The sequence below is a fragment of the Panthera uncia genome, chromosome D4 (assembly GCF_023721935.1).
Source record: "Panthera uncia isolate 11264 chromosome D4, Puncia_PCG_1.0, whole genome shotgun sequence".
Lineage (NCBI taxonomy): Eukaryota > Metazoa > Chordata > Mammalia > Carnivora > Felidae > Panthera > Panthera uncia.
The window spans coordinates 51,938,615-51,955,960 of NC_064807.1; positions in this window are offsets into that span (position 1 = coordinate 51,938,615).

The following is a 17,346-nucleotide window of genomic DNA, read 5'->3' on the forward strand; positions in this document are numbered from 1 at the left end:
CGGACGCTTAACCGACTGCGCCACCCAGGCGCCCCAGCTTTATGTTTTCAAGCTTCGTCTGTATTGTAGCATTCATCAGTACTTCCTCCTTTATTATTTTTTAAATATTGTGACTAATAATCCATTGTAGCAATACCACTTTATTTTGTATCCGTTTGTCAGTCATGGACACCCTCTATTATAAGTAATGCTGCTATGAACTTTCATGTACAAGTTTTCATGTGGACATGTTTTCACTTTTCTTGGGAGGATAATTGAGTGTTGATACGCTGGCTCACTTTAAATTCAACACTTAACATTTTGAAGAACTGCCAAGGATTTTTCTAAAATGGATGCATCATTTAACTCTAGCAGCAAAGTGTAGGGTTTCTAATTTTTTTCTTAACACTCTTTATTATCTTTTTTAATATGGCCATCCTAGAAGTTGTAAACTGGTATCTCATTGCGTTTTGACTTTTATTTCCCCAAAGGCGAAGGAGATTAAGCACCTTTTCATGTGATTACTAGACACTTGTATATCTTCTTTGAAGAAATGTAGATGAAGAGTGTTTGCAAATTTTTCATTATGTTCTCTTTTTATAACTGAGTTTTAAGAGTCCTTTTATGTTCTGGATACAAGTCCTTTATCAGATATATGATTTGCAAATGTTTTTTCCCCTATTCTAAGGGTTGTTTTGATTTTATTGTTAATATCTTTGCAGCACGAAATATTTTAATTTTGACAAAGTCCACTTTATCTCTTTTTTTTCTTTTGCTGCTTGTCTTTTTGTGTTGTATTTAGAAATGCTTTGCTTAACCCCAAATCATAAAAATGTACTCATTTGTTTTTGTTTCAGTGTGTTATAATTTCAGCCCTCACATTTAGGTCTTTGCTCCATTTCTGCCTTATTATTACTATTTATTATTAGTATTTCATGTGGATAAGGTTCCAACGTCATTTTTTTCCATGTGTATATACAGGTGTTCCAACATCGTTTTCATGAACAGAATAAAAAACAGTTATTCTTTTCCACTGAATTCCTTGGCACGGGGTTTCATCTTAAACTATCAAATGCAATCTTTATTCCTTTTATTATGGCTTTAATTTCCTGGTATTTTCATTTACATCCTCATTTACATCTGTGCCGATTTTCCCCCTATATGTTCCTGCATGGTTTTCTCCTTTTCAATATATTTATAATAATTATTGTAAAGTCTTAATCTGCTAATTTTAATATCTGGGCTATCTCTGTATCTGCTCTTATTGTTTGTTTTTTTGTTTTGTTTTCCTTTGTCTCATTATTTTTTATTTATGCTGAATAGACTGGGTAAGGGAAGAGTTGAGATCAAAGTTAGTAATATTTATGTCCAGAAATGGCATGTTTCTTCTTGTCAGGCTTCTAGTATTGGGTAAACAATTCATTTCGATAGTACTTTTCTACTTTGTGCCTTAGTTCATCTTCAGATGGATTTATTTTATATTGGCTTTCAGAAGTGTTTGGAATTGGAAGACTAGCAAGACTTTGGAAATCAGTCCCTCTCTCTTTCTTTCTGTCTCCCCCCCTCACCCCCCGCATTTTTTGCTTTTTTAACCCAATTGCCAGCAGTTTGGATCACAGATGAGTTTTCCTCACTATCTAATCTTATTCCAGTTTTTTTTGTTTTTTTTTGTTTGTGTGTTTTTTTTGTGTTTTTTACCATAGAACATCTTATCAGTGCTTGCTGTCTTGTCCCTAGCTATTAGAAACTGCTGATTTAAGCTTGGTTAGGGACACAACTACATTGATGGGATTTCTAAGAACGCTGTGTGGTATACACACAGCCTTTACCAGCCCACTGTTGTGCACTTAAGGAACTTCCCACAAATTTCCAATGGTTTCTTTCAGCTCTTAGGCCCAGAACTTTCAGAACAAAAGTATAATTTTTCAGAGCAAAAGTATAATTAGTTAGGTGCAGGATTGTTGTGTGACTTACTGCATTAAGTAAAACAAACAAACAAACAAACAAACAAACAAACAAAAAAACTGTAATAACGTAGCTGGTCCAGATTCTTTTTATGGTAAGACTAAAGTCTCTTGCAACATTACACATCCTAATTAAAATGGAAATCTAAATCATGTCGTGTGTTTGAAAGTAATGAAAAATTTGCTTTCTAATTATACCTTTCAATAAGCATGCATTTCTTTTCATTTTTGGTTGTCTGTGTATTAAACAAGAATAATTTGTATATGTTCATCATAGGTATTAAAATACCTACCATTTCACAAGTAAGGATAACTGGGATCCAAGGATGCTGAGAATCTACTTCACTCTTAATATAGAACTTGTAACAAAGGTAATTTAGAAAATTTAGCTTTTGTCAAAGCTTTGAGATGGCTAAAAAAAGAAAAGCAAGGCTTGAGCAGTGGAGGCATTGGAAATACATTCTAAATCATGATGTAGTGCCCCTACATGACAAATCGTAATAATAATTTGATTGCAGTTGAGTACCTCTCTGGATGTTAGGGACAAATTGAATGGCAGAGCATATACAATCTACATTTTTTACTTCTATAATAGAAATGCATATTAGCTTAAATATAAATTCTGTTTCCTTCTAAGTTATAGGTATAAAAGAATACTAAGGAATCCTGTCCACCAAATAGTTCAGAATATGGTGTAACATAATTGTGGGCATTGTCCTAGTCATGGTCCTATAATACCTAAAGTGGAAGTGGACTTAACACGATTATTTATATTTTTATTAAACTCATTTGACTATTAAGAGACTTTTTTTTTTGAGAGAGAGAGAGAGAGAGAGAGAGAGAGAGAGAGAGGCAAGAGAGCAAATGGGGGATACAGTCTGAGGGAGAGGGGCAGGGGCAGAGGGAGAATCTTAAGCAGGCTACACGCTCAGAACAGAGCCCTCTGTGGAGCTCCACCCTGCCCCCCTGGGACCATGACCTGAGTCCAAATGAAGAGCTGGACACTCAGCTGACTAAGCCACCCAGGCGCCCCTGCAGACTTTCGTTGTAGTAGCTAATAGCAAATTTTTTTCTTGGTCACAGCCATTTTGTGTAAAAAAAAAAAAAAAAAAATGAAGAAAAGCAATTTGAGGAAAATAAGATGTTTCAAAGAACAATTTAACTAAAAAACTGTAGAAAATATAACCTATTTTTTCTATATTGTCTATTATCAAAAGGTTCAGAGGAGTATGGTAAGCATTTTTTCAGATTTTTAATCATTTTATTGTTACCTATTTTTCAGATATGTTTAGATGATTTTATTTTCTTATTTCTAAATTTTCATGTCATATTTTCCATTTTAAAAGACTTTATAAATGTGATATATGACCAGTTTTTTTCAATCACTAGTTCATAATATTTTACGGATGTATTTTATTATTATTCATTAATGTAAAGATACACTCAACTAATTTTATGTTAATGAAATTTTTAACTTAAAAAATTTTTTATACATTCATCTGATAGTAATTAAAGTGGGAAGTAAAGAGGTAGGTAATATTTCTTTAAAAAAATAAATATTTTCAAAATTCAAATGTTTTTTATTTCCATTTATAAGATATAAAATAAAAAAAAACAATGAAGAAAATGAACTGTGATTACTATAGCTTCTTTCAACCAAACAGGCAAATCATTATTTAAAATAGAAACTGTGTTGTCACTTCTATCCACAAAGAAATTCTGACAGTTGGCATGTAGTATATACTGAATAAAAATGAAAATGAGGAAAGAAAAAAAATGAATACATAAACAAAGGCTCAAGCTGGGATACACTTTCCTGGCAAACACTAATTCTATTTTATTTACAGATAGTATGTAGATTAAAGGAGAACATCATGATCAAGCACTATTAATTAACAAACTAAACAAAATGTAGTGGATAAGAATAGATCTTTGGAAGTGTTTTCCGTCACAAAACTGTCGGTGTTTCATTGATACTGAATAGAGAGAAACATCTATCTTGAAAAGGCATAGGATATCTTCCTTCTCATGATTACCATTTGAATTCTCAAAAACGGCCAGTTCTTGAAAATCTTATAAATAGTTTGAATGCTGAGAGAAGTTTAGGAGAAAATTACAGGATAAACTCCTCACCCTAACATATACATCCAGGTTTCCAAATACTTCAATGAGATAAAAGAAGAAATAAAGAAAAATGTCTTTTACATTGTGTATCAGTATGAAAAATTTCCATGAAAGTTATTTTTTGATGTAAATACATGAGTAGGTTTAACCAATGTTTCTAGATCATAATTTAGTCTAACTATGAGGTAAATAAGTAAAATGCATCAATTTGAAATAGACAATCTCATTTTTCACCCATTTCCTATACTCAGCACAAATAAGTTTTACTGTAAGTATAAAAGTGGATAAATAATGTTCTTTCAAAGTACCTTATAAGTTCATAAATTTTAAATTAGTGCACAGCTTTCAAAAATCTCGCTTTAGTAAAATAGACACCTAAGTTTTACAGTTTTTTTTTAAATTTGTTAATGTTTATTTTTGAGGGAGGGAGGGTGGGAGGGAAAAGGGAGAGAGAGAGAGAGAGAGAGAGAGAGAGACAGACAGAATCCAAAGCAGATTCAACGCTCTGAGCTGTCAGCACAGGGCCTGATGCGGGGCTAGAACCCATGAGCCATGGAATCATGACCCTAGCTGTAGTCAGACACTTAACCAACTGAGCCACCCGGGTGCCCCAAGCACCTAAGTTTTAAAGTGCTGTTACCTTGAATGTGTAGATAGCTTTGGGTAGTATTGACATTTTGACAATATTTATTCTTCCAACCATCGAGGAATTGACTGTAAAAAACCTAACTCACAGAATCTTCATCACTGGATTTGTTCAGAAAGTAACTAAACATAATAATTATATAACTATGTGCTCATTTACTGGTAAAACTGGATTCTTCTTAAGTATCTGGGATTGCATACTCAGCTTAGAATCAACATTTGCTCTTTTTTGCTTCAGCCAAATGGAAACCATTTGAAAATTCAAAATAATCTGAAAGGAGGAATACATCAATCATTAAATGTTGTTTCTAATCAGTTAGCTCAATCTAACAAACAAAAACACAAACAAACGGGAATCTAGATGAAGCAGAGCAAATTGGTTGGGAAGAACCTAAGAAAAGTAATGCAGCTACAGAATGTGCTACCATCACATACAAGCAACTGGTGAGTAAGTGAAAAGTAAGCCAGGCAGCTACATTTCAGGAACTCCTATCCTCCAGCTGTGCTTGGCTACTCCAACCATAGCTGGGCCAGCTTCATGAACAGGTGAGTTATGCAGCACCACGGGGTCCTGGGCTCCGAAAGGTCCCACACTGAGTTTAATGCTCTACTTTCCCTACCTTTACATTCTTAATAACTTAATCTTTGAACTGCGTTTTGTCAGGGACATCTGCTGGGACAATGAAACAAAAGCATGAGCAGAGGACATGTGTACAGTAAGTGTTTCAGCCACATGAAAGACACCTTCTAGTTCCTTTTCCCTCCTGTCTTTCCTTACTCATTAGTATGCTGAAGGTAGAGAGTGTTGGTAGAATTTACATAAGCAAAAGATGAAACATAAACAGCTGATTAAGTTCTGTAGGGCGTTTTCATGATTCTGGTAAGAAAAAACACATGTGTAATCTTAGTACGTGTACATACTAATTGGGCAATTTGGTTATTCCACATTATCAGCAAAATACTCTTCATTTGCATTTAAAATTGGAATTGCACAATATAAGATGAACAGTCAAAGTCATGGTAATTATCTAAAATTTTCATTTTTCTTTTCGTTGAATGACTTTCAATAGCAAGTATAAAGCTCCATGACCATTTGAAAGGGGGAGGGGGAGGTGCCTGGGTGGCTCAGTCAGATAAGCCTCTGACTTTTGATTTCGGCTCAGATCATGATCTCATGGTTCATGGTTTGTGAGCTCAAGCCCTGCCTGGGGCTCTGTGCTGACAGCGCAGGAGCCTGCTTGGGATTCTCTCTGCCCCTCCCCTACATGTCTGCACGCATACTCATGCGTATGCACACACTCTCTCTCCCTCTCTCTCAAAATAAATGAATAAACTTAAGAAAAGTTTCAAAAAAAAAAAAAAAGAGGGAGAGAGACCATGGAAGAATGGGGAAAAAAACCTTTATTGTTAGTATTATCATTAACAGTGTTTTTCTTGGATTTTAAAATAAGGGACCTATATTTTTATTTTGGACTTAGTCCTATAAATTGTATAGCCAGCCTTGAAACTTATTCATGGCTTGTGTTGAGTTTGGCTAAGCCACTTCATGGTATTAATGCCTCAGCGTTCATTTTGTTTGGCCAGAAAGCCTGCAGGGATGTTACACTGACATTAGCCCCTCACTCAAGAGCATGACCTACAGAAAAGACTGTAAAGTCATAAATACTGTTATGACTTCCCCAATAGCCTTTGATCAACAGTCTCTCTGCCTTCCAGGGCCTTCTCCGTTTGTACCCTTACAGAGTGCAAACTCCTTCTGGAGTTTACCAAAACTCTGCTCTTTTTAGTTTGAATTGACCAATCCAGTCCTAATCCAGGAACCCCCAAGAACTCCACCCAGAGACCTTAATAAGAGCATGTGCCTCAGATCCTGACTCTCTCTCTGCTGGCACCCTGTCTTGATCTCTGTGAATGGTACCCTCAAGGGGTGCTGTGTATTTCCTCCCTGACTGAGAGTGATGAACTTGTCTATTTCACTTTCTCTTGTGGTCTGTTGTTGAAGTGCCTTTCACCATCTGGCACCCTGTGTTCCAAGTAATGAATGTTAATTTAACAAAGTCATAACAGCTTGTTTTAAGGTTTGTAATCCACCTCTGTTTATTATTCATTCTATTCCCAGGGTAAAGTACGTCACCATTGTTTTAGTATCTCCGTACTAATGCTGGTGTTTCTTTAAGGACAATTTCAAGTTTTATGGACAAGTTTCTGAACAAGTTTCTGAACAAGTTTCATTTTACTTCTTTTCTGACTTTCTTTCATGGCCCTTCTTCTACTGCCTGACACTTAAATAAATGTTTCTTTCATCATCCTGGCCTTGTGCTTTCTCTGATTTCCTAATATCCTCACAAATTTATTTTCCACTCCCTTGACCTCAACTAAATCTTGTTCCTCCATGTATCCTTATCACATATCTTTACTTCAAACTTATAGTCTATTCAACACTCAAAGTTTTTGATTTACATTTTACTATTCCAGAATCATTATTACCAATGTTTGTCTATCTCTTTATTTACCTTGTGTAAAAAAATCTCCTGCATAATTCCATGGGCAATAAAATATTAAAAGTTTAATTAAATACCCTTCCTTCAGTAATATAGTGATTTAATGCAATCCTTGTCAAAGTACCAGCAGGTATTTTGGGTCAAGGGGATTCCAAAATTCATCTGGAAACAAATGGTCTAAACACAGCTAAAGCAATCAAGATTTATGATAAAATTAACATAGTTAAGGCAGTGTGATATTTGTGTAAGGCTAAACAAAACAGACAAAAATAAGGAAAAAAAATTTCACTTCATTTATGGTAAGAAATAATAACACTGTATACCAGTGTCTTTTCCAAATGGAAAACATGAATTTTGACCATGAATTTTACTCCATGCACCACAATTCCAAATTGATGTTAGGTCCAAATGAACACATAATCAGCAAAGTTTCTAAAAGAAAACATTGGATGGCTACCATGATGCTGTTAATTTTCTTATACAAGTGAAACAAGGCAATAACCACAAAGAAAAGATAACCCTGTGTTAAAATTTAAAACTTCCAGTAAAAGACATGATGAACAGAGTGAAAATGAGCTTCAATATGATAAATATATCTGCAAGAGAATAAACATCAGAGGACATATATACTAAAGTATAAACAACTAATATTGATGAAAGAGACAGATAGAAAAATAATTTCTTTTTAATGCATAGTGGGTCATGGCCCGTCCTAACTTATCAAAGAGTTAAATTTACACTGACTTAAAATGAGAGCAGACAAGGTAATCACCAGAAATAAATAAATTCATAGGAGGAGAGAATAGTAGATAGGTAAGTACAAAAACAAAAGTCAATAGATAAGTATTGTATTAATAATCAGCTAGTAATAAAATTGGTAATTATTAATAAATGAAATTATTGTTTATAGCCATTACTTATTGTATTATCAACCAAATTGTAATTAAAAATAAATAAAATGATTAATAATCTTAAGGTCATTACTTATTCATGTGCATTGTTGAAGTATATCATCAAAGAAACAAAAGTATGAATATAATTTCTACATGTCAAACAAGTCATTTATTGTCTGATTTTCTAGTTCTACCTTGTACCTGTGTTACCAAATTAGTGGCATTGAATTTCTGATTATAGAATATTGGATATTTATTGGGAAGAACACGTGCATTATTTTCCCTTAGCCTAAATTTTAAAACTGTCAATACATAAACTGTTGTGAAATATTCTTTCTAGTGCTTCCCATGTTTATTGAAACTTAAAAAAATCATCAGACATCAAAATCACTAAAGAATCAGAAATTAGGAAATGTAGCAAAATGGAGAATATCAAGGCATGTATACAGATATTGAATTGCATGTAATACTTAATCCTTTTTGTCCATTGAACAGATTTTCTCTTAACATTTTTTTAAGTTTATTTATTTAATTTTTTGGGGGGGGGAGGGGAGGGGCAGAGAGAGAAGGAGAGAGAGAATCCCAAGCAGGCTCTGTACTATCAGCATGGAGCCAATGTGGGGCTCGAACTCACAAACCATGAGCTCATGACCTGAGTGGAAACCAAGTATTCAATGCTTAACCAACTGAGCCACCCAGGCACCCCTAACGTCTGATGATTTGATTCTTCCTGTTCCACTCCATTGATATTTATTGATGGTCCCAACACACAAAACTTCTGACTGAAAATCTCACTGCACCTTTGGGCTTATACTCTAAGATTAACTGCTTTCATATTGTCCTGAGGTCCCTCAAACAACCATGCTTATTTAGGAAGTATTGTATGCAGAGTCCTGCCCTAGATGGTATTAAAATCTACATTGAACTGCAACTAACCTAGAAGATGACTCATGTTAGTTCACAAATAATACAAATACTATTCATCAATTGAGACTTTAATTATTTAATGCTAAGAGCTTTTCCAGATGATGTCACAGATGTCATCCATTTTAAATTACCTATATTTGTTTACTTCAGGGAAGAATAAGCTTTCTAAATATAACTCCATAGTACATAATTATGTACTTTTTTGTGTTTTCAAACAGAGACATGCGACTTTAGACTCAGAAAAATTCTTTTTTTTTTCAACTTTTCCTTTCACACTCTTTTCAAAAGTTCTTTCAAGTGAGATTTTAAAAGTTGAAACATAATTGACCTCTACCATTATATTGCTTTTAGGTGTACAACATAATGATTTGACATTTGTATGTATTACAAAATGATCACACAATAAGTCTAGTTGAACATCCATCAACACATATGGATTCAATTTTGTTTTTCCTTCTGATAAGAACTTTTAAGCTCTCTCAGCAATTTTAAAATACACAATGTATTCATTATTAGCTATAGTCACCATACTGTCCATGATATCCTGGAACTTATTTATTTTATAACTGGAAGTTTTTACCTTTTGACCCCCTGCACCCATGTCACCCACCCCTCATCCTCTGCCTCAGGCAACCACCAATCTGTTCACTGTATTTATGAGCTCCTATTTTTTATTCTGTATGTATTTTAGATACCACATATAAGTGAGATCATACAACATTTGCCTTTCTCTGTCTGAACATAATACTTTCAAGGTATATCCATGGTGTTATCCGGCAAGATATCCTTCTTTTTATGGCTGAATAATATTCGATTCCACTGTAGACACTGTAGATATATACCACATTTTATTTTTACCTATTCCTCCACTGATGAATACTTAGGTTGCTTCTGTGTTTCAAGTATTGTACATAATACAGTAAACATGGGGGTTCAGATCTCTTTAACAGAACACATTCTTAGGTTTATCCTTTGCTTTACCTACTACCCTGTTTCCTCGGCTTTTCGATGATCTTATTCCTAGAATAACTATTAATAATTAAATGTCTTTTCTAAAAGAATAAAAATATCAAATGCTTTTTAGGTTCATAAAGAGCATCTTACATATTATGCTTCATTCAATAATCCAGCACAGTTACTCAAGTGTAGAAAACCAGTCACTACAAAATTTCATTCTCCCTTAGCAATTAATATCAAAATAATGATTATGGAAAAATATTCCTTTATTTTCTTCCCTCTGTACACCAACTAATCTATCTGACATTTTATATTTTACAGTTTTGTTTTGGTGTAGCTGAAAAACAATTACGGGGTTTTAAAAATCTTCTAAAATTGTAAAAACAAAGTTTATTATGCATAATTACACAATATATTTACCTTAACACATATGTATATAACATTTAAGTACAATAAAAACTCATATGAGCTAATAATCTACTATAGGATTTAATATTTAATATCCTTTATAATTTAATTTCATCTAAAAAGTCTAGTGATATCTCTAAAGCAAACTAAGTTTTCATTGTTTCATTTTGCTGCTAATCTATCTGTTTTGATCTGGCTTCTGCTATACACATCTCTAGACTATAGTGGCATTCAATTCTTTAAATTGCTAATATTTATTTACCTGTCATTCTCGACCTCTCCTCTATGAGACTCTTGAGAGCAAGAAACGAATGTTAGCTGTGTTTTCATAATTCACACAGCACTGCATATAATAAGTCTTCTGCTAAGTTTTGATTAATCAATGAATGAATGCATGAATGGGAATCAATATCTGTCCCCTGCCTATGGGGTTTGTGTAACATTTTTTATGCATTTTAAATTGAACTAAAAATGTCATAGGGGATTTAAGGAATTATCTTTTTGGAGTACAGTCTACATGAAAGCGTACTGGATATAATTTCATATTTACCCAAATATATAGCATTCCAAGAATGCCAAATTGATTTTGTAGCCTTTAATTGTACCAAATGTATTCTTGCTCGTATTTTTTTTTTAATACTTAAAATTCAATTTCTTTCTTAAATACACAAAAGCAATTCAGGCTATTTGCACTCAACAGAGTGTTTTTGGGAGTTGGAGGAGGAGAGAAGCAGGGATGTGATGAGATATACAGGCATATCCTGGGATGCTGCTAATATTCTGGGTGCTGGTTATATACATATGTTCACTTTGTAAAATAAATCATTATGCAGGGTATATTTAGAGATTGGGGACTTTTCTGTAAATATATTTTAATAAAAATTATAAGAGAAAGTATTCCCTTTATGTCTTTAAAAAAATACAACAAATCATTTGATGTTGAATTTTTTTGAAACTGTTTTCATAATGTGGCTTCGTCAGAAATAGAGCAAATGCTCTTAAGCAGAGAATAACTATTAGAAAAATTCACTAATTAAGAATAATTATTACAATTGCAAATATGACCATAAAAATATCTTTCTTCAAACTGATGGCTACTAAACTTATGGCTAATAGCCTTTTTTTTTTTTAATGTTCATTTATTTTTGAGACAGAGAGACAGAGCATGAATGGGGGAGGGGCAGAAAGAGAGGAAGACACAGAATCGGAAGCAGGCTCCAGGCTCTGAGCTGTCAGCACAGAGCCCGACGTGGGGCTCGAACTCACTGACCATGAGATCATGACCTGAGCTGAAGTCGGACGCTTAACCGACTGAGCCACCCAGGCGCCCCTTTTCTTTCTTTTTTTTTTAATAGCCTTTTAAAGATAATGCAGTTTCGTCTCTCACATTCCCCATTTATACTATCTGTTTCTCAGTCTGCAATCAAGATTTTCAAATAATTTTTCAAAAACTTCAAAAAAGAAGTTCTTATTTGTTTAAAAATTTTTTATGTTGGTAAGAACACTTACTCTTTACCGAATTAAAATTCTTAAAAATTTTGATTTTATGCTGGTAAGAACACTCTATCCTTACCAAAGACCTACCCTCTTAACCATTTTTTTAAATGTATAATATATTATGATTTTCTATAGGTACAATTTTGTCCTGTAGTCCCTATGAAAAATCATACTGGGGTGCCTCAAAAAAATTAAAAATAGAACTATCATATGATCCAGCAATCCCACTTCTTTCTTTCTTTCTTTCTTTCTTTCTTTCTTTCTTTCTTTCTTTCTTTCCTTCTTTCTTTTATCCAAAGGAATTGAAATCAGGATCTCAAAGAGATATAAGCACCGTCATGTTCACTGTAGTACTATTCACAATAGCAAAGATGTGGAAGCAACCTAAATGTCCATTGACAGATAACTGGATAAAGAAAATATGATATGCACATAGAGTGGAAAATTTTTCAGCCTTAAAAAAGGGAAAAAGGATTCTACAGTATGCCATAACATGGATGAACCTTGAGGGTGCTGGTCACAGAAAGACAGGTGCTACATGATTCCACTTATGTGAAGTACCTAAAATAGTCAAATTCATAGAATCAAGAGTAGTATGGTGGTTCCAAGAGGCTGGGGAAAAGGAAAACTGGGTAGTTGCTAAGATATTAGGTTATTTTTAATCTTAATATATTTTATTTTTCTTATGTTCTTTATAATTAGTACTAGAATGAATCAATTTGCTCCTGGTTACCCCCTTTTTAGAAACAAATAACCAGTTTTCATTGTATGTTTCATCATCTTATCAGTAAATGAAAAAACAAATAAAATTCTAGTTCCAGTCCTATGCTTGTGTTATTTCAGTGATAAATGCATCACTGTTACTAATTTTAAATGTTCATTCTGGCACTAAACAAGGATAATACAAACCTAGAGACTATCACTTGTGAAATGAATGTTATTAACAAAAGTTTCTTTGTATAACCACTGATATATAATTGAGAGTATAATTTTACCTATGAAAATTGCTTTCTACAATTTGTCATAGTTTTACACACATATGGGATAATTACATATTTCTTTTCTATGAAAGGAAATTGTAAAAATGCAGGAATGAGTTCACTCTGGAAGTTATAATCACTTAGAATGATTTAGTCCAAAACATATGGATAAACTTATGCATGAAATGTTCCATTACATATGAATAAAATGTTTATTTTGACAGTTCTGGGTACAGAGATTGTCCATAAACATAATTTCAAACACACACACACACACACACACACACACACACAAATCCATAAGCATAAAGTAAATTGTTTAATGATAGAGACTGTATCTAATATTCTGCATTATTTTTTCACCTCTCTTTGTACATTGGTTTACTCTACTTGTCCAAATGGCCTTTGATGACTACAAATTTTCCTTCCAGATTCAGCTCCATTCTCTCCTTTTCTGAGAATAAATCATCTATTTTTCTGCTTTCCTATTGCACCTTACACACACTTCTATAATAGTGTGGAAATACAATAACGCCATATCAAGTGAAATTTATGCACCGGATTCCCCTCGATATTAGTTACAATCACTGCTAGGTTATACATCTCATTCCTGTTTATATTCCTAGCTCTAAGGACACAGCTTGGCCTATGCTTGTTCAACAAGTATTTACTGACTAGATTCATATTCACTCTAAATACACAAGGACATAACATTTAAAAAACAATAACTTTCCAAAGTTTATTCTATATTCATATCATTTATAAAATGATAACTTTCCAAAATTGATTCTATATTCATGTCATATTCATATCACTTCAATTATTATTTTATCAACATTAGGATGTGGTATAAGTACATACACATTAGAATGATACAAACTCAAGGCACACATGACACATATGCTAAATATTATATACAAATGTAATCAAACATGGGAAATGGGGCCACCATACAATATCATCACGGATGATATCAGTACTGGGAATGGTCAAAATAGCACAAAAAGAGAATCCACTCATCGGAGATTCATTTACAAAGCAAGACTCTAAGTGCTTATTATGAAAGCAAAGAGTTTTTATTTTCTTTAAATGAAAATAAATAACTCATAGATTCACCATCTTATTTTTTCTACTCTCTTTTAAAGTAAAAGTAATATACATCCATTGGTAAGAAATGCACAAAATATAGAACAGAATAAAGAAGCAGTTTTAAAAATCAACTGTACTCCTACAATATAGAGATCTACATTCTAATTAAACACTTGGCGTGTTTCAATGTAAACATTTATCTGTGCATAGGTATATGTGTGTTCGTATGTATTCACAAAATTGTTGGCATAATGTGACTCATATGGAAGATAAGCTTTTTGTAGCCTATTCTCATTATCAAGCTCATATCTCAAAGTAAAATTAAAAGTAATAATATCAATATAAAGCTAAATTTAAAATCTTTAAATATTTAAAAATTATGTCATATTTTAATATCTGCATTATAATTTATTATATGTATGAAGTGTAATTTAACTGACTCCTTTATTTAGAGTTTGCACATATATTGGTGTATGTAGGTTATACTCTAATTATTTTGGTGTATTTTGGTGTATGTAGGTTATACTCTAATAATTTTGCATTAATCTATGATGAGATTTCTAAGGTAATCCTTTATGCAACTCAGATGTAAGCCTATCTCCCTTTTAATATAAGGGTATCTTTAATTTAAAGGTATCTACTTCTGCAATTATAAGATTCAATGGTTTCACTATAAAGATCCATAAGCATGACTACGTATGTATTGTTGTGACGTATCTGAATCTTGCAATGAAATCTGAGTCCAAATGTTAATGAAAATGTTTTACGGATGCTCCAAATATTGTTAATCATAGACTAAATTAAATATATAGCATGTTTTCCAGAGTCCCAGTTTGATTTTCATCAGAAGTGCTGGCTATGGAAATCAATGTCAGGCTTCTTTATGACGCAGGCAAGACGCAGTTCATTCTAAGAAAATCTATTCATCTTTATTTCCTTAAGCCTTAATGTAAATAGTGTGAACCACGCTAACAGCAAAAGACATGATAGGAAGTAACAAAAAATATACTAAGTATACAAGAATTGGGTATATCCTAACACCGTGTGAGACACATAATGTTAGCTGGTTTTCTTGTTTGTTTGATTTTCTTTTATTTCAGTTTTAGTGCCTCTTTTCTTATATTTTAGAAACTATTTCCAATAGCAGGAAATTGTAATGAAGGAATCTCTAGTCGAAATCTTCACAGTACATAATGACACAAATGGCACCCTCATTTTGTGATTTCCTGTTAGAAAGATTAAGTTCAAATTGTCTTAAATCCAAACCTAGCATATAATAAAATGAATGAGAAAAACATTTTTGAGTGACTGGTAAGATTTATACTGTTTTTAATAAAGAAACAGATTAATAATTGCATAATTCAATTGTATCTGTGCTAACTGAAAAACATCTTGTAACACAGATTACCTATTACTGTTTTTCTAGTACTTTTCATAAGAGATCATGGAACAAAATTTATCTCAGAGGCTTGTCTTTCTATACTCTACACCCACTGCATCTATTTCTTTATACAAATAGAAAATGTGAAAGCGTCCTGAGTAACTGAGCGCACGATGTGAAAATACAATTATACAAAAAATGCATTTTTCTTCCAGTTTTAAAATTACTCTGGTGTTAAACTACTGGGGAGCAAGGGATGTAATATAGGTTCAATTGCACAGCTCTTTGACATCATGGAAAATAAACATTAAAATTAGATCCAAGCTGAACAAGGACAGGTCACTGGTGTGGAGTGAGAATTTTGATGCAAATGGACAGGGAAAGACTTCCTGTAATAGTGAAAGGAGCACTGAATCTGAGCAAAGAGTGACTGTCCATGAGAATCTTGAACTCACATAGAGAATACACAACCCCATCTCCTCTTAGGGTCTGTCCAAACTCATTAGAAACTAATTGCAACTGTCTGTTCAAATACTGGAGAACAGCAATTGCTTTCTCCCCCCTTTCCTTCCTATTCCATTCACAGATAATCTCTCTACTATGTCGGCTTCTGATAAGGGAAAAACATGTAAACCTTGAATTCCCTGTAACCATTGGGCTACTGGCTGCTAGAATGAAATAGAATCATTGTATTTAAAGTAGGTTTAATTTTTCAATGCACTGTAATTCTTGGTGGGAGTTAGGGTATATTAACCGTAAAACTGTTGGGAGAGGATTACTTTTCTGTCTGAGAAGCCAAATCAATGCAAGTCATTTTTAAACAGTCTTGGCATTCACAGACTTAATCCTTTAAACATGCTCCATTGCAAACTTTTGCTTCTATCCTAGACATTTAACAGTGTATTCCTCACAGAGATTATGACTGTAACTTGTCATCATCATGACAACTGTAGTTTTATTACTAACTTTCTAATATAATTATCATCATTACTAAGTCATTTTTATGTAGATAAAATATGTGATATGGTAAGCATATTAAACTAGTATGTAAATGTAAGATAAAGGTGTGTTCCTTAATAAAAATTAAAAATGATATAGCAGAATAAGCAAGAGCTTTGGAGTTAGAGTCCTAGCTCTAATACCTTCTGTATGATAGTTCATCACCTTTCAAATGGAAATAAGATACCAGCAACATAATATTATTTCAAATTAAATAAGGCATCTCCCGCAACGTCAGACATAGAGCAATTTCATATCATATATATTTTTATATTTTTACAATCTTGAAGCCCTTTCTCCAACTTCTCTTCCATGCATCAAATGCTGTTTCCGTTATGACAGTCACTAGTAACATGAGGTTGTGGACCACTAGATACACGGAAAATGTGACTGAGGGACTGATTTTGTAAAAATTTTACTTAATTTAATACTTATACTTAAACAGCTATATGTGTCTCATTTCTACTGCATTGGAAAGCTTAGGTAAAGCGTTCTTAAAATAAAATACAGAATTCTAGATATAATGTGACTAGTCCTTATTCTAGACATATATTTATATTACTGTGCTACTAGTCAGTTCTCTGTAAGGAGACACTGAGGAGTTTGGCATTCTGGGTGTTCATTGAGAATTAACACCTGCAGAAGGAAGAGGAAATAAGTAGGATTGAGTAGCTAGGGTAGCCAACGTGTGATGTAGGCTTGGGAAGTCCTAAGCCAAACCACTGAGGAGTTCTGGGCAGGCAATTTCCATTTCTGCTGCTCAGATACACTTTTTCATACACATATAGGGAACAGGATCTACAACATTCTAGTTGGCCTTGCTCCCTGGGGGGAACTTAGAAGAAGAAGACTAGTGAGAAAAATCATAACCCTATCACTGAAACTAGTCTTGAGGTGCCAACTTAGATTACTTTCCTATCCTTTCCAGATTCCCCTTATCAGGTAACACTTTTATTGATTTTTATGACCTAACCAGTGGCACAGTTTAGACCCTCTAATCCA